We start from the raw sequence: 23,176 nt of genomic DNA on the forward strand, positions 1-23,176 counted from the left end.
TTAGGAGGAACTCCAGGGAAAATGAAGAGCAGCAGCAGGAGTCTCAGTATGCCCCTATATTTCAGGTTTGGTAGATCAATCTAAAGAATCCTGCCAACCCTGTGAGAGTAGTTTTCCTTGGTTAATTTTCGCTTCTGTGTTACTAATTTTCCTTTTTCATTATGTTTGAAATTGAGAGAGCTTTGTTCAATGTTCGTAGCCTATGGCACTGAGCTGTAGAGATGAGACTACACTGAGATACAGGGCAGGAGAAAAGAAAATGTGTGAAAAATTGAAATGACAAGGTTATGTTGGTGTCTTGTAATATGGAGAAAGAAAATGTATACCCAGTATGCTTTGACAGCAGTAAGAGGAAAGGACCACACTATACAGGAAGGTCTTTAGAGACCACAGAAAAGACAGAGCTTAGCAGAGCTTGAGTCCCAATGATTTAAAACAAAAAAGAAACTGAAATATTTTAATTTAAAAAGAGTGTACTTTGGAGACAGGAGGATGGTTTAATAAAAAAACCCCTAATTTCTCTTTTCCAGGTAGTCAGCTTAGAGACTTTGGAGTGTATTGTCAGCTGAGAAGAGACAAATTTTGGGGTGCGATTTGCTTCCAAATTTCTGCACCCATAAAGCAAATTGCTAGTGTAAATTTATAATAGTTCCACCTCTATTGCCTGCAGTCTCTTAGGGGCACAACTATTCAGCTTTGCACTTGCACCAGAGCTGTGTGAAAGAGAGACCAAGCTTCTGAGATTTACCCCTTAAGTCTTGTCTGCTCACACAAGTTGTGCCGCTAACTGGCATAGAAGTGCTTCTCCTGACAAAGCTTATTCTTACAGGGGAAGGAAATAAGGCGCCTTTAGGTTCCCACTAGGGATTGTGCAGGTGTATAACTCTATTGGTAAAAAAACCACCCGTGACTGACATACTGGTATAAAAACTATGTACAGACCAGGCCGTGGAGAGAGAACTTTCTCGCAGCTTTCCCCTCATCAAAAGCCATCAACACAGATGAGAACAGATCCTTCTAAAACTGTCAGTTTTGAGTGTCCTCAATCATTTATTCAGGTGATGCTGCATCACTGAGTTCTGAGACACGTGAATAGAGATTGTACCTCATTACTCATCAGTCTCTGGAAATACTTGAATTGTCCCTGTACCTGCCCTTCCCTCAGTAACCCAGCCTATGTGCCATAGTACGGGGAAAAAAGGCCAACCTCCCTCCACAATGAGGGAAAAGGAGAGACTTGGAGCTCCTCTTTTGCTCACTTAATGAATTTTATATGTGCTCAAGCCCAACTCTGCTATGACCAGAATAAGACCACAGACAGAAATAGTTCAGTCCCTCTGTACATAGACTACACATGGTCATTTGTGTTGGAGGTTCCACTTTTCCCCTGTAAAACTTGTCCTAACTCAGTAAAAACTTTGAGTGAAATTCACCCCTGTGCACCATATAAGTCTAAGCTGAGCCCTGATATGAGACTTAAGTGATGGCTTTCTGCACTAGGATGAATGTCACTCTCTTCTCTTTTCTTTTTTCAAGTTAGACTAGAAAGCATCCATACACAGGCTCTGATCACCCTGCCACTTATTTAATATTACAGAAGCAAAATGCAAAGCATCTAAGCAGGGGGGAGGCCAGAATCAGCTGCTAACACCCTATACCTCCCATCAGCCTGTCTGTTAATAGCCGGGTAACGGGGGGGACAACCCCGTTATATGTGAGCATGTTATCAAAAATAGAAACCCATTTTAAAGCAAAGTTCTATTAAATAATGACATTCATTGGTGTAATACAATACTTTTCATTGAAGACCCAGCACTGAGAGAGCAAGCACACTGTTGGACTTGTGTTTGCATTCTTCCTTGTTTTGCTTTGTTTTACTCCTTTGAAACAACCCCTTGCTACAACCTTTCTCCTCTACCCCACTCCCTCAGCTTGTTCCAAGAGCTTTGGCCTCCATTACAACTAACATCCATGCCACTGAAATGGAAATTCGTATATTTCAGTGTGGGGTGGGCAGACAAATCAAGAAGGAAAGCCCTTCTCATCTTGTTAATTGAAATTACCCAGTTTGATCATTACCTGGGAAGGTAACGCTGCATCATGGTCATGCGCACGCTGCCTTAGGAGGTGGTCAGAACCATCATTTGTGTTTTCTCAGTCGTTCCACAGCAAGTTCTTTGCCCGCCTCCCTTCAGATATGCAGGGAATGTTTGTCCATGTTTGCAGTGAGGTTAAATTTCTAGATTTCTTCAAGTTATAAAGGGCCTCAGCAATTGCAGTGGCAGTTCTGCCTCTGAAACATTCTGTCTGGACACGTAACCTCTATCCCCACCAATCCTGTTCCACACAACTTGCAATCCCCTCAGTAGATACAGGGCCATGTGTACTGGTGCTGTTGGGGCATAAGAAAGGAGTGTCCAGCTGACTCACCTTCCTGCGAGAAAGCTGACAGAAACGCCTCAGGAAAACGCAAAAACATCCCAGTGATCACCACTTCCATTTCTGCATAGATATGATTTTGAAAGTGGATTTGTTTGAGGGGGGCAGCCATGGGCTAACAAAGAGCCAAAGGACCTAATTTGGGTTGAGTTTGGGAATAGCAGAAGGATTCATTTTATATCTATGGCTGACCCACCCCCACAGACAAAAATGCTCAATATTCAGGACATCGAGATGCACAAAGTACCATACCCTGCTTCACACATGGGGGGAGATCGGTGATTATTCTGTTCTCAGGTAACAGAATCTGGGCTAGCTACACCTTAGTTAGTGCAAAAAGAAAAGGAGGACTTGTGGCACCTTAAAGACTAACCAATTTATTTGAGCTTAAGCTTTCGTGAGCTACAGCTCACTTCATCGGATGCATACTGTGGAAAATACAGAAGATGTTCTTATACATACAAACCATGAAAAAATGGGTGTTTACCACTACAAAAGGTTTTCTCTCCCTCCACCCCACTCTGCTGCTGGTAATAGCTTATCTAAAGTGATCACTCTCCTTACAATGTGTATGATAATCAAGTTGGGCCATTTCCAGCACAAATCCAGGTTTTCTCCCCCCCCCCCCCCCACTTTTTTTTTTCTTCACCCTCTGCATCTGCAAGGGGTATTGCATCTAGTGTGAGATTCACCTCCTGGGAAAGCTGGTGGGGTTTCCACTGCCATCTTTCTCTGAGGAGTCAACCCTGGCAGTTTTAGGACTTCAACAGACTTTGGGTCAGTCTCTTAATCTTTGATAGGGGCCTCATTGTGTCCTAATTAGTAGAAACTGCAGGAGAGCTGCAATGAATCGGCCCGCTGCCCTAACTACACATTCCCTAGGCAGTCCTGCCTGCATTTTGAGTGCTCCACTGTGGAAAGGATTTTTCAGGTATTTTGTAATCCGCAGCTCCCTCCACACAGGCTTACTATCACAAGGGGGTTGCCTGGCATGGCTGGCTCAGGCTTAGTATTGAACCTTGCCCATTATCTGCAAAATTCAGCAGGGGGAAATTGATTAGAGTAAATCTAGGCTGGAATGTGGCAGATGCAACATAGAAGGCAAAACATTCGCAGCCCACAGGGAAGCCTTAGAGAAAACAAACCTTACCCAAGTAAAGGACCTTCCTGTTCTTCAGGCAGTCAGCGCGGATATGGCATTGTAGATTCAGGCTTTAGAAAATCAGATTATGGAGCAGAGATTCCAGGGGAGTCAAGTTTAGTCAGGATGATGCCTGTCACACGAGAGCAGCTGCAGAAACTCATGTCTTTTTCTGGTAGATGGCCTGCAGATCATCACAGCAAAGGAGCACTCAGCGTGCTGCTCACTAAAGGTTCCACACAGCTGGTCTGACACTGGTTCTGACACACGTTTTCGCTCAAACCTTCCCTGCCATCCATACAAAAAGCCCTTGGAATTGTGTCTGTATGTCCTCAGAATAGGGGCTTCCTGGGAGGCATGTGTCTCGCTGGGAGCCATTAATGAGCTGGGAAACTAATCGTTTTTTCTGCCGAGAAATGAAGGCAATAGACTCAAGCCAGCTGATCCCTGGCGTGATACCCTAGCAGGTGATTTGCTGTGTACAGCGGGAGAATTTTACCCAACGTTTTCTACATTCAGCCTTCTACTGGCCAGAAACCCATAAACCAGGTAGAGATGCCTCTCGGACTCCAAGTGCAGTGGTCATCATGCCCACAATTTCTACCCAGCAGTGTCTGCTATGCTCCACGTATTCCCCTGTGTATAGCCATATAGTAATGCACTCTTGTAGCTATATACAGCTGTGGGTAAATGGTGCCTACTGTACAGGGTGCTGGAGATATTTCTAAATCTGAAAACTGTACTGTAGTGTTCTCCCCAGGAACAACACACGTTGTATCAGATTTAAAATCATTCAAAGAAATGTACACAGAAGACTAGGTACACACATGCCTCGACATATTTCAGCTGTTCCCCACAGGGGGTTATTTCACATCCATAGATCTGACAGATGCACATCACCATAGGTCAGTACTGCCGTCATGCCACTACAACTTTGTGTGAATAGCCCATCACACTGTAAGATTATTACAGTTACCTGCATCTTTACTGGTGCCCAGATGGTGGTAGTAGCTACCCCAAGGGACAGTGGAGGAAATCTGTAACCATTTGTGGATAAGGCACTAGAAGCAGATCAAATAACAGTCTTGACAGTCAAGTGCCCATGGTCTCCTATTAGATCTCGCAGAGAGCAACTTAATTCATTTCTCAACACTATCACAGCTAGGAAAAGAGATAAGCATAAGGAAGGGCAAAGCTTTTCTCTCAGAGGAAGGATTTTGTAAGCTTCTACTCTACCTCCTAGGTAAGATACTGTCTTGTATCCAAATAACACCACGGGTAAGGCACCACATAGGACATTTCAAGGCTCCAGAACTGTAGAACATAAAAGTCAGCTTCTCTTTGGTAGTCAGCGCTGTATGCAAAGGGCTCTTGTGGTACAGTTTTAGCTGCTGCTTGCTGCCAAGAGCATACTCGAATAAAGTATAGTCTTAAACTGATGTCAAGGTCAGTCTGTAGGTCACTTAGGCCATGCTTAATGCTATTGATTGCCATGTTCACACCCTTAAGTTCTTCCCATGACTTCCTAGCCCCCTTTATTTGGGGATAACAAGCTATTGTTTTTGCACGATATAACCACATTAGGTTCAGACAATGGTCTCAGAAGATTGCTCTGTATTAACTGATAAAATAGCTTTCCCCAATGGAACAGGAGTTCATGAAGAGTTCTCCACAATGGGAAAATATTACTTCCCTTCTCACTCTGTATTTCAGATTCAAATTAGCAGTTATCTTCTTTTGAGCTTTGAGAAGGATGTGAGCCCTCTCTCCACAAATGGTTATTTTTGAAGGTCTCATCATAGCCACATTATCTCTGTGTATGATTCGTGGGGACCCAGATTTTTTTTCACCATTGCAGGTGGAATGCCTTAAACCACATAGAATCAAGCCTCAGAGTTAAACTAGCTGTCACAGAAGTGGCTGGCTGATTACTAGCCATTGCCTGTATGCTTATGATTTTACAAACTCTTGTTTAAAGAAGAAGAACCTGGTCTCCTGTCATTGGAGTGTGCTTTTCTACAGTACCAAAGACTCAGTCTGTGAGCCCAGTTCACTACCACAGTACGGCTCATTTGTGCCACTATCCTGGTCCAAATGGAATGTAAACTCAGCGGATCTGGTCACCTGGGAATTACTCCCAATGAAGGGCTAATCGCTGGGCTCTCATAGGACTGGTTTCAGAGTAGCAGCCGTGTTAGTCTGTATTCGCAAAAAGAAAAGGAGGACTTGTGGCACCTTAGAGACTAACCAATTTATTTGAGCATAAGCTTTCGTGAGCTACAGCTCACTTCATCGAAGGCATCGGATGCATCCCATGAAGTGAGCTGTAGTTCACGAAAGCTTATGCTCAAATAAATTGGTTAGTCTCATAGGACTGTGTACCATACTCCTTCCAGACCCCAGCCCTAGGGAGCATGGCCAAGGGAAAGGACTATGATCCAAGTATTACTGCATTGTGGCGATAGGCAACTGGGCATAAATTGGAACAAGCCAGAGAGTTTTTTAACTTGGGGGGAGAGGGGCTGAAATTGCCCCTAGTCTGCCACAGAGCCAGGGTGCTACAAAAGTCACTTTTGTCCACTCCCTCTGCCCGGGTAGTGGAAGCACAAATCCAACTCAATGTTTTTGTTGTATTTCTCTCTCTCCTAGTTAAGGATTTCCTGATATAATTTGCAGTCCTCACGGAGGCTTCCCTCATCCTGCTTCCCTATTTACACATCAGGGGATTCATTAACCTTGGGAGATTTCCCTGTTGTGTTATTAGAAATTGCCTCTTCTTTTCCATGGCCATCTGGGGAGACACATGCCTTGAATCTCATCCAAAGCACTGGGGAATGGGATAGGGTTTGCCTCATCAAAGCAGAACTGTCCTTGGGGAAGCAAAATATCCACAGGGCTGGGTTTTTTTCCATTGTCATCAGTCAACAGTGATGATACTGACAAGGGTGAGTGAGTGGATTTTTTGCTTGGGCAGGTAAATTTTCCTCTCAGCTTCGCAAGGCTGTCGAAGCCATCTCTCGTGATGGTGCAGACCTCAAGAGTTGTGAGTCACAAAGCCTGTCTGATTTGGCACCCACCACGCAAAATTTTAGATGACTAGAGCCCTACATGCCTGAAATTACATTTAATGTGTGGCTAATGTGAGTTTTATCAACTGAGTGCAAGGCAAGAGACTCCGAGTAAACTGGAGTTCTCGCAACTAATAGGTTTAGGGCAATTAGACTATTGCCGTCAGTAAATCACATCTGTCAAAGAAAAACCAAGGTCATTTTCAACATGACACTTACCTGAACTGATAGATTATGGCTCAAGTCACTGAGCACAATGGGTTGTCAGAATATTGCCTTAGGAAGGAATCGTTTTAACCCCTGAAAGTTGTTTGAGTTTTTCTAATTTATTATGACTCTTTTAGTTTCATTCAGCTTTATTTCCCCATTAAATTCTCTCATGCCTGCTTCATTTAGATCTCATTTTTTGATTAAATAAATGGACCATAAAGTATTTCCCCCCCCAGGTTCTGAGAATAAAAACTAAAGAACCAGAGAAAATCATTCCCTTTTACCAGATTAGCGAATGTTTTCAATGTGCTTGACCTTTTTTCAAAATGTATATCCATCTTAATACTATTTAGGTTTTATGCCATTACTTGTTTTTTTATAAGAAGGACAAATAAAAATGTTTTCTTTCATTTTGACAGATTAGAAGAGATTAAACTTCACTGTAAATTGTTTACTGGATGACTGAAATACAATATTGATTCACTTGTTGGGCAAAACACAGGTTATATTTATTGAACTCTGTTTTACATTTTTACTCTCCTTAAACGTTATCTCTAAATTCAAATAAATAAATGGAAATTCTCCACTGGAGTGAGCTTGGTAAAAAGGTCATTCTGTAACATTTTTTTTTTCTTCTTAAAAATAGATACTTTATATATTTAATATTCACTGTGGCCGTGATTCGGCACTGCAGTTAAGCATGTGCTTAAGCATGCGAGTAAGCCCACCTCCATTCAGCAAACATAAGAACATCATGAGAACGGCCATACTGGCTTAGACCAATGGTCCATCTAGCCCAGTGTCCTGTCTTCCAACAGTGGCTGGTGCCAGATGCTTCAGAGAGAATGAACAGACTGGACAATTTATTGAGTGATCAATCCCCTGCCATCCATTCCCAGCTTCTGGCATTCAGAGGTTTAGGAGTACCTGGAACGGGGGATTGGGGTCCCTGACCATCTTGGCTAATAGTCATTGATGAACCTATCCTCCAGGAACTTCTCCAATCCTTTTTTGAACCACTTATGCTTTTGGCCTTCACAATACCCCCGGCAATGAGTTCCACTCATTCCATCGGTGTAACTCCATTGATGTCCATAGTGCGACAGTGGTTTACACCAGTTGAGGATCTGGCTCAACGAGCAATACTCCTCACTATTAACCAGGAAAAGAGGCTCTTGGCACTCAGTACATCATTTCTGGTAAAAATAAATCCACTTACACAAAGAGCAGTGAGGTTTGAATCCTCAGCGAAGGGCATCTTTGCTTTTCAGCAGGAAAAGGTCTTTGGCAAAGTCGACAAAGTAATACACTTCTGCCAGTTTGAGTGAAGGAGCACGGCACAAGCTGCTTTTGCTGAAGACAATACACATGCTCTCAACCAGGGGTTTTTCCTGTCTTCTTTTTTTTAATAGTGTCATAATAACTAGAACTGTTGGCAGCTGGCTCTGAAGTGGCCTCGGTGGATGCTCTCTATTTCCTCTTATATTGCTGCTCATTTGATTCTGTATTGCAGCACTTCTACAGGCCATATTCTGGCATTGAGAGGATATATAACTTGAGATTCCATCTATGTGGGATGGAGCATTCTGCTGAAGGTTCCCACAAAATCTGAAAGTCCTGATTGGTGGTTAGGCTCCACCAGTCCCAAGTTACCAGACCTTTCCCAGTGAGGAGCTGGGAATTTTATCTGAATAGCACTTTCCTTAACAGCTGGACATGTTACCTATGCCTTGTAAATTCTCCACCATGTCATAAACAGGTAAAAGTCACACAGTAATTCTTCTTAAAATTAAATTTACTACATCAAAAACAGCAAGTTTCCTGCTAATGTGTCTGTAATGAACTTCAAATACTCCGTAACTTTTTCCTGAATGGTCGGGGGTTTGGTGGAGCTACTTGGCTGATAGAAAAACACTGAAAGATGATTTTCTGTACCTTGTTAAAGGAAGTAACAGTCACAGCCCTGCAATGCCAATCACTAGAAATCAGCATGATGGGAGTTACTTCTATCCTTTTTAGGGGAAATAGGGTACGAGGTTTGCTATTAATTACATTATTATGATTTTATTATTTTGTTAATTAACATTTTAAGACATTTGTGAGAAAATTATCTGTTTGGTTGGATTATAGATACATTAGTAAAAATGAGTGATCACAGTTATTAATTTTATTATTACAAGTCACACATACCGTGTAGTGACATAAAATTATGTACCTAGGGCAAGACATGTATACATACAGTAGCAGCTTGTTTTCCTATCTTGTGCTGAAATTTGAAAACTCAGGACATGAATTGTAAAGGGCCCTCTATTTCTGTGCATGAAATTTTGCTTTTTCGCCAATTGCCTTACGAGGGATGGGCAGTGAGGGGTGGACTGGGCTGGAGATTAAATGGAACAGTGGCTCTTAGTTCTGCTGCAGAGGTTGGGTTCTGCATGGCGAAGGGGCAGACCAAGCTGGCCTCCGGCTATAGAAAGAAATGGCTCCTTGTCCTGCTGCTACTACAGCTGCTATGACTGTCGGTCATTCCATTTAGAGGAACTCACCCTCTGGATAAAGTCCCCAAAGACTGAAGCATTCAACACAAGGCCAGAAGGAAGTCTCAAGTGACCACGATGAACTTGTCTGTCTATGCATTCCCCAATTGTGTGAGTCTATGCATGCACTTATGCCTGTAGAGAACCTATGGTCGCTATAAGAAGTAGGGGAGGGTATGTGTATCCGGATCTTTAATGAAACTCCATTCCTGAGGCCAGAAAGCTCTCTCAGACCTGCCCTCACACATCTGACATATGAAAGTGTAGTCTGACCAGCCCAGCATATGTTAAACTCTAAAGAGACCTGCCATGTTAACCTGACATTCACATCCACCTGAAAAGCTGTATCTTTGTCATTCCGATATGAGAGAGGGATATCCTTGATATGGTCTTTAGCTTAATAGGATAGCTTTATCATTGTCTGTTTCAAAGACAATGAGCCCCAAAAGTTGTGAGAAGTTAGTGTAATTTCTTAAGAGTGTTATGTCATGTAGCTGGTTTCCTTAGCAATCTTGCCCATGTACTCTGCCTAGTAAAGTGAAACTTGCTAAGACAGAATAGCCATCCTATACATGTGAGTAAGATACAAGATTCGGCCCTTTGTGTGGTAGATGATATTTTTCTGAGACCCCCCCCACCCCAAAAAATCCCAACACTTATTACTGTATCTTTAATTTCCTTTGTATGAAGCCTGATCACCCTGATATAAAGTGATGCCAGACAGTATCTCATTCTCCCCTTGGAAGGAAAAAAAAAAAAACCCTATCCCTAATTTATTTGCTCAAATTAATTTGTGTTATGCTGAAATGCCAGAAATAACTTTTCATAGAGAAATATTAATCTTTCAAGTTCAGGTCCTACTGGAAAGCTTCCCACACAGGTGGGCTGGCAGGGGTGTATGAAGGGCCGTTTTGGCTCTGTCCTGTTTGGCTCTGTCCTGTCAATGTGCCACTCAGCAGAAATCTGCTGGTGTAGAGGTGGAGATAGTCTGCTACTGACATATACCAATAGTAGATGGTTTTCCCCTTTGGATCAAGAGTGGGATCCAAAGAAGCAATGGTGACTCGGCATCACAATTCCCTCCCTGTTCTGCTCCTGGGGCAGCTTGGCTACATGCTGCCCCTTATTCAAGGCAGATTGAAAAGTGACAGTCCAACCCCAAATGGCTATGAGAAATGGGCTTTCTGACTGGGTTGATGGATCAGAGTGCAGGCCTTGAGCATGCACAATGTGAAGAGTGGAGACAATTTCATGCAGGCGACTCTGCCTAATGAAGCCCTGTAAACGTTCATTCTGAACCTTTGGTTGATTCAGATGTGAATGGTAGTGTAACACAGACCTCTTGTCCCTGGTGAAACGCAGGCTAGCATGACAGCTTAAATGTGCAAAAGGGACCTTTTACCTGCTATTTGACAGAAGTTATTTCACAAAGCATTTTGCCAGAGGATGGAGAAATGCATGTAATTCCTTATACATTTTGCATAAGACTGAAGTTATTGCCCTTAACTGTAGAGGGATAAAAGGACTGGCCTGTGGTGGAGTGAAATACAGGCAGGGATGAAGAATAGAAGTCTGTAACAAAAGGAAGTAAGCAGTTGGCAAATAATTGTCAAGACAAATATCTGTCTTTCCTCCAGCTGTCAGATCAGTATCAAAGACACAGTCTTCTGCATGGTATGATTAATGAGAGAAACCCCAACTTTAGTTCAAATGCTGATAGTGTGAAATGAGATCTGAGATCTGCAGCCCATAACAGTGTGTCACTCCCCTGGCAGAAAACATATCTATGTACTGTGACGGGGCAAGGCCAGATGGCTATAGAAAAGTAGTGGGAGATAGATATATTAGCTCCAGGCTAAACAAATCCCTGGTACCAGGATAAGTGAAATGGCAGCTGCTCCAGGTCAATTAAGACACCTGGGGCCAATTAAGAACTTTCCAGAAGGCAGGGAGAAGGCTAGGTTGATTGGGACACCTGAAGCCAATCAGGGGCTGGCTGAAACTAGTTAAAAGCCTCCCAGTTAGTCAGGTGGGTGTGCATGTCAGAAGCTGTGGGAGGAAGTTGCGCTGTTGGAGAGGCTGAGTAGTACACACCATATCAGGCACAAGGAAGGAAGCCCTGAGGTAAGGGTGAAGTGGAGCTTGAGGAAGTGAGGGCTGCTGTGGGGGAAGTAGCCCAGGGAATCATACATGTAATGTTTCTAAAAGGTCAGCTACCATAGCTGGGCTGGAGCCCGGAGTAGAGGGTGGGCCCGGGCTCCCTCCCCCCCCCACCTTTGCCCCTGATTAATCACTGAGACTGGGAGACAACAGAGACTGTGCAAGGAAGGATAACTTCTCCTCACCTCCCTCACTGGCTTATGATGAAAATGGCTCAGTAGACTGTGACCCTTGTCTCCACAGTGAGCCTCTGAGGCTAGCAAAATCCACCAGGAAACGCGGGACTCATGGAGGCAAGGACAGAGCTTTGTCACAGTACCCTATTACTATAATTATCTGATCATAGGAGGCTCACATTAGGATGTAAGAGAGCAGGGCTTCTGTTTCAAAGGTATTAGTGACAGCTTAGTTATAGTCTGAAATACTAACTCCTCTTTTCCAATTCACTGTTGTATATAAAAGTTTCTGCTAGACTGATAGAATAAAACATGACAACTTGTCTCCTAGCCCAAGTGTAAATTTCCACTTCATTATTATTAATCATATTTGTTAAGCGCCAACAACATGATCAGGACTGTTCAAGAGACAGACACCAGGACAATTCTGGCTTCCAGGAGCTTATGTAAGATGCAGTTAGCAAAGTGAAAGCATCACTGAGAAAGTGCTGAAAATGTGTCACTTGGTGACTCTGTTCACATATGTGTAGCCAGATGCCAAGTGCTCTGAGATCTTCCCAATGACCTGGATCTGACCTGTAATTCCATATATTCTGCCTCATTGGGTTGAAGTAAAAAACGCCCCTGTTGCTGTGTTGTCAAGAGGAAGAACAAAAAGAGGTTGCAAACAGGGCTTGCCCGAAAACAAGAATTTCGGTTTTGCAGAAAATTGGGAGGTTTTGGCTCACATCGGAATGGAAAGGAGACTTTTCAACTTTTTGAGAGTGAGTGTGGTAAGTCCCTGCCCTCCCTGATTCAGAGCAGATACTTCAACTTGGGTTCCCACTTCCCAGGTGAGTGCTCTCACCACCAGGCTATTGCCTATTCTTGGGTAGGGTGTATTCACTCTCTCCTCTCCCCAACCAAATTTCCATTCTGGACCTGAGAAACCTTCCCAACAAAAGTTTTGTCAAAACCGATCTGTTTCCATGAAAAATTTTGGTTTCCATTAATCAACATTTTCCAACAAAAAAAGTTTTGTCGAAAACTTCCCAAGCAGCTCTAGCTGCATGGCCTCCCCAGATGTTCATTGAACAGTAGTTCAGTCCCAAGGCAGTTGTGGTCCCTGAAGGATCCCAGGTACTTAGAGCTTACGGCAGGGAATTTCAAAACTGCCTTGAAATGGGAGTTGGGTAACTAATTCACTCAGCCTCTTTTGAAATTTCTAGCTTGGGGTAACATTTTTGAAAGGACTAAGGGCCAGATTTTTAAAGGTATTTAGGCAACTAAAGATGCAAATAGGTGCTTAGTGTGATTTTCAGAAAAAACCTAAGCATCTAACACTCCTTGAAATCAGTGGGAGCGAGGCACATAGAAGCTTCTGAAAATTCCACTAGGTGCCTAAATATACTTAAAAATCTGGCCCAAAGTGACCTAGGAGCCTAACTCAAATTTTCAGAGCCACTTAGGCATGTAGGACCCTGTGTCCCATTGACTTTCAATGATACTTCAGCTCTTAAGTGACTGTCACTTTTGAACATGGGACTTAGGATCCTAGGTCATTTAGGTGCTTTTTAGAAAATTTTACCTTAGAAGATTTTGTTCTCATTGATCCATTTCCGAAGCAATTCAGAATATCTGATCACTTTCTGAAGTTTCAACTTCTTGTATACTCTATTTTGGCTTTTCCCTTCTGGCAAGGGCCACTATCAACAAGAAAAGCCACAAGCAGTATTTCCTGTGGATCATCATTATTTCCTGTGAATTAAAAATGGATAAGGGTATTCAGAAATCTTACCTACAAGCTGTCTAATGTTCCGCTTCTTCCTAGATATGCTGTATGTGCTGTGAGTCTCATGCATAATATCTATTATGGAAGAGCACCAATATCTAGCAGCCAAATGTGTGAGGATGTGTCAGGACATTTTAAAAAAAGAATAGAATGGAACAAAAGAATCAGGAGCAGCTTCGTAAACTATAAAGGTCAAAGCAGGACAAGCATAAGATCTTTTACATTTTCTTCTCTGTATCCTGGCTTGCACTTTTTCTTATTGCCAAAGAATTGCTTGAGCGAAACAATCCATATGTAAGTGAATATACAAGTTCACAAGTTAACTCATGTCATGTACAGCAATTTCTTTTTCACACCTATCAGCACAGATGCCAAAACACCATTTGTATTCAGTTCTTGAATCACTATCCAATTTTGGTGACCTTCTTGAGATTTATTTCCTTTGTAGAAGTTGGGGGATATAACAGTCCAGCACCTGAAAAAAAATTTATTCTTAAATGCTGTTTAAATTACTTTAACAAAGCTGGGAGCTAGTTAGATAATTTTATTTCACCCCTAAAATGGCTTTATTAGAGCAATCAGTGTCTCCTCAGTAATACAATCTGTGCTTACTCAGGTCAAACTGCCATTGGCTTCAATGGGAGGGTTGCCTGAGTAAAGGAGAGAAGGATTTAGCCCATAGCTAGGATTCCACTTTGTAAAATAATCAGTTAAGTGAAAGGGGGGGGGAAACCCCAGCTATAGTAATTAGCATGAACATTATAAATCTTGTTATGCCAAACAAAACACGGTTCCTTTGATCAGTTCACTCTGGGGAAAGCTTCTAAAAAAGAACGAGAACGTTGTTAACATGCCTCAGCTGCTAAAGATATTTACTGCAGCCGCCTCTTCCAGTACAGGCAGAGTCTCTTGTGAAAACACCGGGAGTTTGAGCAGAGCAGTCTAGGTGCAATAGGCCAACATCCTGCAGGGGTACTAAATTTCCCTCACTTTTGAGCGAGTGCAGCAATGGTGGAACAAGAGTTGTGGGTCACTTGCAGTCCCAGCAATAGGATTTTGGAGAAGTGGAGGGAGTGGGGACCTGGAAGAGAAGCAACAGGGAGGGGATCTAGACTGTACCATGAATGGTAACAGCAGCAAGGGGGAGAATGGAAGGGTCTAAGAAGTGGGTGGGGTGGGTCTAATAAAGTTCTGAACTCCTTTATTCCCTGACCACAGCCACATAATAGTGGTCAGTATCTGCAGACCCCAGTGGCAGATGTTACAGAGGAAGCAGTGGAGAGAAAAAGGAAATATGGGACAGGGAGGGAAAGAAAGTATTTGGTGGGCGTCTTGGGGAAATGTTGCGGCGAGAGGAAGAGGAAAAAGGGAAAAAAGAATGGAACTCAAAGGGTAAAAATAAGGGAGAATGGAAACCTGAGAACGAACCTTAAAGCTCATGAATCCAAAGGGAATTGCCAAGTGAATAAAAGATGGGAAGGGGGAGATTTTGTGGAGGGATGGCAAGATGGTGAGAGACAGAACATGAGGGATAGACAGGAAGAAACAAGCCTTGGGAAAGAAACCCAGCCTGGTGAGATGGGGAGAGAGAGAAGAGAAAGTTAGAAAATACTGAGCAAGAGTAAAATGGCAAAGAGGCCAGCAGAAAATGATGGAATAAAGGTAGCAGAAAATAAAGAGGCAAACAAAAGAGGAGAAGGATTGGGATGAGGATGGAAAGAAGATACTGCAAAAAATAATAGTAATAATAATAATAACACCCCACGATGATCAAGTGCAGTAACTTTTATGTTCATTATAATTTATTCCTTTTCATGAGTTCTATGTCATAATGGGGCCTCTGGATGCCATATTAGGGTGCACGAACTGGCACTGATGTGTGCAAAATGGGCTTCTAGTTACCTAAGTGCAGATCTGAGCATCTGAATCCAGTATTTGACTACCCCATTATGTGCTCGTGTGTGATCGATTATGCCCTCTATCTGCAGCGTCTCCGGCTTCCTCTGCCTATTGCACGAACTATTCAGCATCTATATTCAGGGTTTATTAAATGAATCCAGAAGGTGTGGGACGTATCAATTTTTAAATCAAGCAGATGTTTATTCACCACATGGGACAAATCTCAAGAGGTGCTAAGTACCTGCATCCATGTTCCACTGGAATCAAGGAAAGCTGTAGGCGCTCAGCAGCTCTCGGGATCTGACCCGTGAAATGTATGATATGAAATATGGGAATGAGGAGAATGTTTGCTGACAGTCACAGAAGTACAGAAGTCCTTTCTTTGCACAGAATCACTCTGTTTATTCAGTATCAATGAGTATGCACAGCTCAGCAGAGATTGCCTACCTAAATCTTTGATTAACTGATACCTTTTAAATGCAACCTTGTAAACTCAAAGAGCAAAGACACAACCTACTTAACAAAATATTTGGCGCCGTATGTATTTTTTTTTGCAGAATTTCAGACTAAGAGGGTTGGTCTTAGATTGCAAGACTGACCTCTAGTGTAAAACTTCTGCTATAGTTTACTGTCATAAAATCTATGGATCTTATTCAGCAGATATTCAGCATCCGCAGGTGCTGCTTGCATAGGCCACCCGAGTTCCTAAAGCTCAGCATCTACAGAGCTAATTCTCCCAGGAGCCTAAAAGCTCCGGTGTATTAGTGTGTTCCTGGATTCTGCCTGTTACTGCCAATTGCAAGAGAATGGCTAAAAGCATGACCTTGGAAGGAACTTGGAGAAAATTGATGCTCTCTGCAAACTAGATATCAGCTTCTGCACAAAGATTGTTTTTCATGAATCAAGGTTTATGTTGCCCCTGGCATTTGTGGTGTGGAGAAATTGCAAGTAGAAGCTCTGTCTCCCTTATCTCCTTGTCCAGGATTTCCTTCTGGAGTAAAGGAAGTAGGTTCTTTACTTCACTGTTCTATTCAGTTCAGCCCACTTTGCCAGACGAATATAAGAGTCTGCTCTTTGGTTAATTCCAGACATTTTTAAAGTTCATTATAGCAGCCCAGAGTTCTGGTCAGTGATAAACCAGTGACACAATGATTTGCCTTGCAAACATCACAACTGGAGATTCAGATTCAGTCCTGTAGGCAGTCTCTGGAAGACTATTAGTGAGATGGGCTAAAAAATGTCTTTCATCTCTTACCTCTAGTTATCTGTTACAGTAATGGATGTATAGTACTCAGTGGAATATCTATGTAATGTCTGCACATGAAAGTCACGTTGTATTGTGTTAGATGACCTTGTAATAAAGGCATAAACCATGTAGCTACATTCTCACAGTTTAGAGAGGAACGTAAAAAAGCCAGAAGAGAGGTCATAAGAATGGCCATACTGAGTCAGACCAAAGGTCCATCTAGCCCAGTATCCTGTCTTCCGAAAGTGGCTAATACCAGGTGCCCCAGAGGGAATGAACAAAACAGGTAATCATCAAGTGATCCATCCCCTGTCTCCCATTCCCAGCTTCTGGCAAACAGAGGCTAGGGACACCATCCCTGCTAATAGCCATTGATGGACCTATCCTCCGTGAATTTATCTAGTTCTTTTTTTAACCCTGTTATAGTCTTGGCCTTCACAACATCCTCTGGCAAGGAGTTGACTGTGCATTGTGTGGAAAAAAATACTTCCTTTTGTTTGTTTTAAACTTGCTGCCTATTAATTTCATTTGGTGGCCCTTAGTTCTTGTGTTATGAGGAGTAAATAACTCTTCCTTATTTACTTTCTCCACACAGTCATGATTTTATAGACCTCTATCATATTCCCCCTTAGTCGTCTCTTTTCCAAGCTGAAAAGTCCCAGTCTTATTAATCTCTCTTCATATGGCAACCGTTCCATAGCCCTAATCATTTTTGTTTCCCTTTTCTGAACCTTTTCCAAGTCCAATATATATATTTTTATAATCAGAAATGATACATGGATAAGGTAGGAGGAGAGAACTTGGATGCTCAACACAAATACACAAAAGAGAAGAGCTAGGGAATATAATGACAGCTGATTAATAACTTTAAAATGAATGAAGAGAGGGCATTATTCCCAGAACTAGGTAGGCCAAGGAGCATTGGCCTGAATCTAAATGTTAAAATAGATATGAGGGGAAAATTAAGACCAGCTGAATTGTGCAATAAATTCTGCCCTCACTGCAAGCATGGTTGAAAGTGAGATAGTAAGTGGTCTTGCAAACTGTAAGGGTCCAACTGCGTGACTACAATATTCCTGGCCGGCCATACAGCCTGTGGTTCCTTAATAATCACAAGCACTGTGTTCTGTAATTGTACTGGGTGATATGATGTACATTCTTAGCTGATGCCTCTGGTATGTCCCATGAAACTCTGGCAAAATAAATCTGAAAGCCACTTGAATAACATGTGCCCTCTCTCTCTCCCCTTGCTGGCTGAGAGCTCTAGGGGTCACAAAATGCTGATGTCTAGGCAACGTCTGAGAAGATGGATGTAGAGCTCTTTGTCAGCTGTTGGCCCAACTGCATCTTTCCCAAGAAATATAGTGCCTTTCTAGGGAGTAAGACACCTGCGCTATTGTCAATGTGAACCAGTTAAAACTTAAGCATTGACGAGGAAGGCCTGGAATGAGAGAGTGATTCTGCAGAGATGCACACATCTTCCCTTCTGCATGTGCTCAATAGCCATTATTTAGACAAATGAGATAAAAATACCATATAAAGGCACTAGTCAGTAGTATTAATGGCCATGAGGGTCTGCAGATGCAAACCCAGAAAATGAACCATGCAGAATTAACTTGACACCACTTGTCACAAGAAGGATTTCCTTGCAAAGGAGGTATCCTGTACTGTATTCTGCAGGCCACCCTCTTCAGTCTTTTGTTTGGTAGCCAGTTTTGGCACCTGAACCCAGTTGAAACTGTTTTCTGCCTTCTGAAAGGGCAGAATGCCACTAAAACAGATGAGTATGATCACAGACGTACCAGAGAGCCAGTATGTGCATCAAATTGGTATATGAGTGGTCAGATTCTTGTCCAAGAATGCAGCTAGAGCAGTCATGAATCTCTGCCCAGATTAAAGAGATATACTGTCATCAGTCCAGCCAAGTACTGACCTGACTTTGGAAGGCTTTACCTCATTTCTTATGGCTTGAGTGGAGTGTTTTGTGCTTTAGTGTATAAGGAGAAGTGTTTCATGAGGAAGGGAGATTGAAGAATGATAGTAAGGTCTGTGCAGTCTAAGCAGTTCTAGAAAGGAAGCACCTGTGGATCTTATCAGAAGTGGTTTCTCCACCAAATCGAGTTTCCGGCAAAAGAGGTGCAGGTGCAAAGACCAGATTATGACTTTCCACAAATATTGTCCTGATTCAGGCCCCAGAGTACCATTTTAGCTGTCTCGGGTTATTGTTTAATTGTGTACTATGCAAATATCAAAATCAGCTTATTGCTAAAGGGAAAACATCCCCTGCCCAAGTATCATCATTTTTTAAAACTTATTTATTTAGAAAACAATTCTCCAGGGACAGTACATGTGCCAGGCTACATCAGAAATCCTTACCTTTCTGAAAGGTATTCTCCACAAACAGCAAGAGTGTAGCAACCTACATTTTCAAACTTGAGTGCCAATATATAGAGACCTGAATCCATCCATTGGCACCAAAGAAATATAGCTTGCTTTCCAGCAGCTCTCAGCATCCATGCATGGCCTCTCTGGGGTCTAGTCTCTTTTCTCCACAGCCCCTCTACTCTCATCTTCCTAGTTATATTTGACTGAGGTAGGATTACATAACTAGCAGGGGAAGACAGAACTCTATCACTTTAAATAAATGTCATAATGACTGACACAGATGGAGCATCTTTCATCCAAGGATCTCAAAGGACTTTATTAACAATATTAAGCCTCTTGACACCTTTATGAAGTAGGTATTACCTCCATTTTAGAGATGGATAAATTGAAGCACAGCAGGGTTGTGGCTTGCCTGAGCTCATCCTGCAAATTCAGGGCAAGAACCAGAGATAGAACCCAGCCGGCTACACTGATAGACCCACCCGATGTTGTAACTATTTGGGGTGGGAAATCAGAATGGGTTTGTGAGATTTGAGGCGGGAAGTTGATGATGTCATCGTTACCTTTCATTCCTCTGACCTGTCACTGTGCAGCAGAGGTGAAGTCACAGAACAAGTAAAATCTTGCGTGTACCTAAGAAGTCTGTTCAGATCCGACGGGTCCATCAAGGGCGAGATTTAAGGAGATGTGCTTTAGTGACATGCTGCACTTAATCTGATTAAATGATGGACTGATAAAAATGTTATGTCGGATCCCAACGTGACAATACTAACAGTATTACTCTATGGTCTGGAAACAGCTGCATTAAATTCAAGAGACATCAGAAGGCTGGAAGCAGTAGGGATGAGAGTCCTTCCAAAGATGGCATGTGTAAAGTGGAATGAAAGTACAAGAATCGGGAAATCCCAGTGTTTCAAACTTTTGAGTTTTTGACCAAAGGAAAATGATGACAAGGAGCCTCATTAACATTAGTGGGCCTTGGATCAGGCAATTTGTAGAGAGACATTTAAGCCCTATCCACTGGAGGAAAAGATCACTGTAAGAGGAGGCCTCACCCTTAAGGACTGGAGGGCTGGGGCTAGCCAATCCTGGTTACAGCCTGAGTCACACCTGGAAGAGAGCAGGGTGATTGCCCTGTAAAGAGCAGCAGGAGGCTGCAATGAAGGAGGGGATGCTCAGGGATTAGAGACTGCTAGGAATGAGCAGGCTCTAGTGGACAGTAGTGGGAGTTAGGACTAAGACTTCAGCCAGGTAGGGCACGCCAAAACAGGAAAGGTCCCAGACAGGAAGAAGAGACGCCTTTGTTTTGTGTAGACGTTTGGATGCACTGGAAAACTTTATTTTGAATGTTTGTTGATTTAATAAAACAGGACCCAAAGAAGGATGGGAGTGGACAAAAGTGGTTGAGGTTTTTTTAGTTTATTGAACAGTCCAAGAGGGGAAACTGAGGAAGGCTGCCTGTAGCATGATGGTAAGCCACTAGGAGGCACATGAGAGGCATCTGGCCTGGTTACAATCACTAACAGAAGTTAGCCAGGAAAGACTAAATGAGTGCTCTTACAAGGGCAAATAGCAACCAGTATAAAGAGGTAGAAAATAAGCTACCTGCCAACAGATAAATCGATATGCCTGTGTGCATTAGTTGGATCCTGTGATCTATATACAGCTTTTGTTTTTGTGCACCAGTCTCCGAGCCATTCATTTAACCATGGTATTTCAGTTTTTAAAAGATCAAACTCTTTTTGCAGAGTTATTTTAAGCATCATTTGTTTGAGGCTGGGAGGGTGTAATATTCAAGATGAGATGCGATACAGAATATGCCATTTACTTTCACAATATGCCAGACCCCCAGTAAGCATGTTCAAAATCACACAGAGCAATATTCTACTGCAAACCCTTTCTCAGTCCTTAGCCAAGACATCCCATGAAATCACTTCAGTAAGGGCCAGCAGGATTTGGCTAACTGTTTTTAGTTGGAATTCTCTTTTGAAAAATGAAATGCAAGGGGAAATGGTAAAATGTACTGAAGAATTCATATTCATTTATTGTGAAAATAGTCATATGAAAATTTACAATAAGATTTGGCTATCAAAAGTTCCAGTTGCCAGCAGTAGTGCCTTATCAGCTGGGAGTTTACAACAAGCATGTCTGATGGAAAGAGATGGGGAAGAAAACAAAAGCAGAGACTTCTGCTTGGAAGCAGAGGCTTTAATGTAGCAAGGTGACCCGAGGTAAAAAAAGGAGAATTAATAATATCTAACAGTCTTTTCTATTCTTTCCTCACTGTGACTTAAAACGCTCCATTAAATGTTGACTTCATTAGTAATCCCTCTAATCACTCCCCGAGTTTTAACCAAAATGTTTAATTTAAAGAAATGTCTATCCGATTTAAATTGAGCTTATTGACAATTGAGGCAATTGTAGAATCCCACAAACTCTTTGGAACTTTGATTTTTAATTAAATGATGCAAGAGAATTTTAAATGTAGTTAAAATGTTAACTCTTTTGTGTGATACCTAATGTGAATAACTACATGCAATTCTCTGGGCATTTACTTTGCAATTATAGAAATCAGACATCTCTTCAGAATGTTTTTGCTTCTTTCATTTGATTCTGTGAGAATCTGCTGGATTAGTGAACAAAAAACATCCTGTAAGAAACTGTTCTAGCAATACTTAATGGCCAGCACAGTGTGCCAAGTAAGGGGCAAATACTGTCATTTTTGATAGACCACATCTAGCCTTTTCCTTTTTTCACATTGCTCTAATTGTCATTTTCCATTCAAGTCAAACGTGGATTGAACACCCGCATGCCAGGAATCACTTAAATTGATGTGCATCATGACTGCTGGGCAAACAGCACAATAAGAACTTACACCTGGCATTGGCCATCTATAGACATTGCAAAATGTATATAGCTGGAGGACTAATTCTCAGTCACATCAGTTAAGGACACTCGTCAGCACCTCACAGAATTGGTTCCTATGTGAGAATGCAGATTGGTCCAGAATATTTCATAGAATCATTTCCCATGATACCGTCTTGTAGTGAGTGAGGCTGAGCAGTTCTACATTTGGATACATATTGTTTGATTGTTGATTCATTGATCCTTTATGTCTCTTTCTTATGACATTAATCAGTACTGTAGGAGTCAGAGTAACAGCCGTGTTAGTCTGTATTCGCAAAAAGAAAAGGAGTACTTGTGGCACCTTAGAGACTAACCAGTTTATTTGAGCATGAGCTCACGAAAACTCATGCTCAAATAAATTGGTTAGTCTCTAAGGTGCCACAAGTCCTCCTTTTCTTTTTACTGTAGGAGTGTGTGACTGAATGTAGATATATAATCTATACATCAAGCTATCAGTATATCATCGTTATTTATAGATATCAATATGTTCTGTAGGTAACTACAAATAATAAACACACTAACAGTAAATAGTGACAATTTTCATGAAACCTTGTTTCGCACACTTTCATGATACACATTCCGTTTTCCTTTCCATTTTTTCCTCTCATTATTTTCTGGAGAAACAGTCTTTTTGTCAGACAAGATCTGCAGATTTTCTTTCCCTCACTGTACCCTAAAGTGACTCGCGCTTTTGTGAGCCCAACTTGAAACAACTTAGAGGGTCCTAATTTTCAGAGGCTGAGTATTGAGCATTTTATGGAACTCCAGCCCCTTTAAAGTTTCGCAGGGTTGGGCTCTAAAAGAGTGAGGTGCCCATTCTGTTTCCATGTAAAAACCCTCAACTACCAGCATGGCTGGCACAATCAGACAGTTCTTCTAAATATAATTTAGTCCATTTTCCAGTGGTCTTGATCCAGTTCCAGTTGAAAGTCTTTTTCATTGACATCAGCTCAAGCTCCAATTGCCCTTCTTCTTTCTTGGGCGCTCGGGACACCAGACCCTCTTCAGCAACATCCGTGACGCATGCACACAGAAAGAGATCCAACAGCTATATTTGCATACTCGGGGAATGGGCACGATTCCCCAAAATTCACTGAAGCTATGGCTGCTTCAGCTACAACTACAACTGGCAGGCAAGCAACCATTGGGCCTGGCAAAGCAAACACTGAATGATTCTTTTGGCTATCTAGCACAGCTAAAAGTCATCTCTCAATGAAAGCTTATCTAGAAGCTGATT

General features: G+C 42.2%; 1 protein-coding gene across 12 annotated transcripts in view; it reads left to right on the forward strand.

The window, feature by feature from the left end:
• IL1RAPL2 (interleukin 1 receptor accessory protein like 2) overlaps positions 1-23,176 on the forward strand; it is a 551,213-nt gene that overhangs the window by 496,675 nt on the left and 31,362 nt on the right. The gene's annotated exons all lie outside the window — the stretch shown is intronic.

The sequence above is a fragment of the Caretta caretta genome, chromosome 9, assembly GCF_965140235.1.
Source record: "Caretta caretta isolate rCarCar2 chromosome 9, rCarCar1.hap1, whole genome shotgun sequence".
Taxonomy (NCBI): domain Eukaryota; kingdom Metazoa; phylum Chordata; order Testudines; family Cheloniidae; genus Caretta; species Caretta caretta.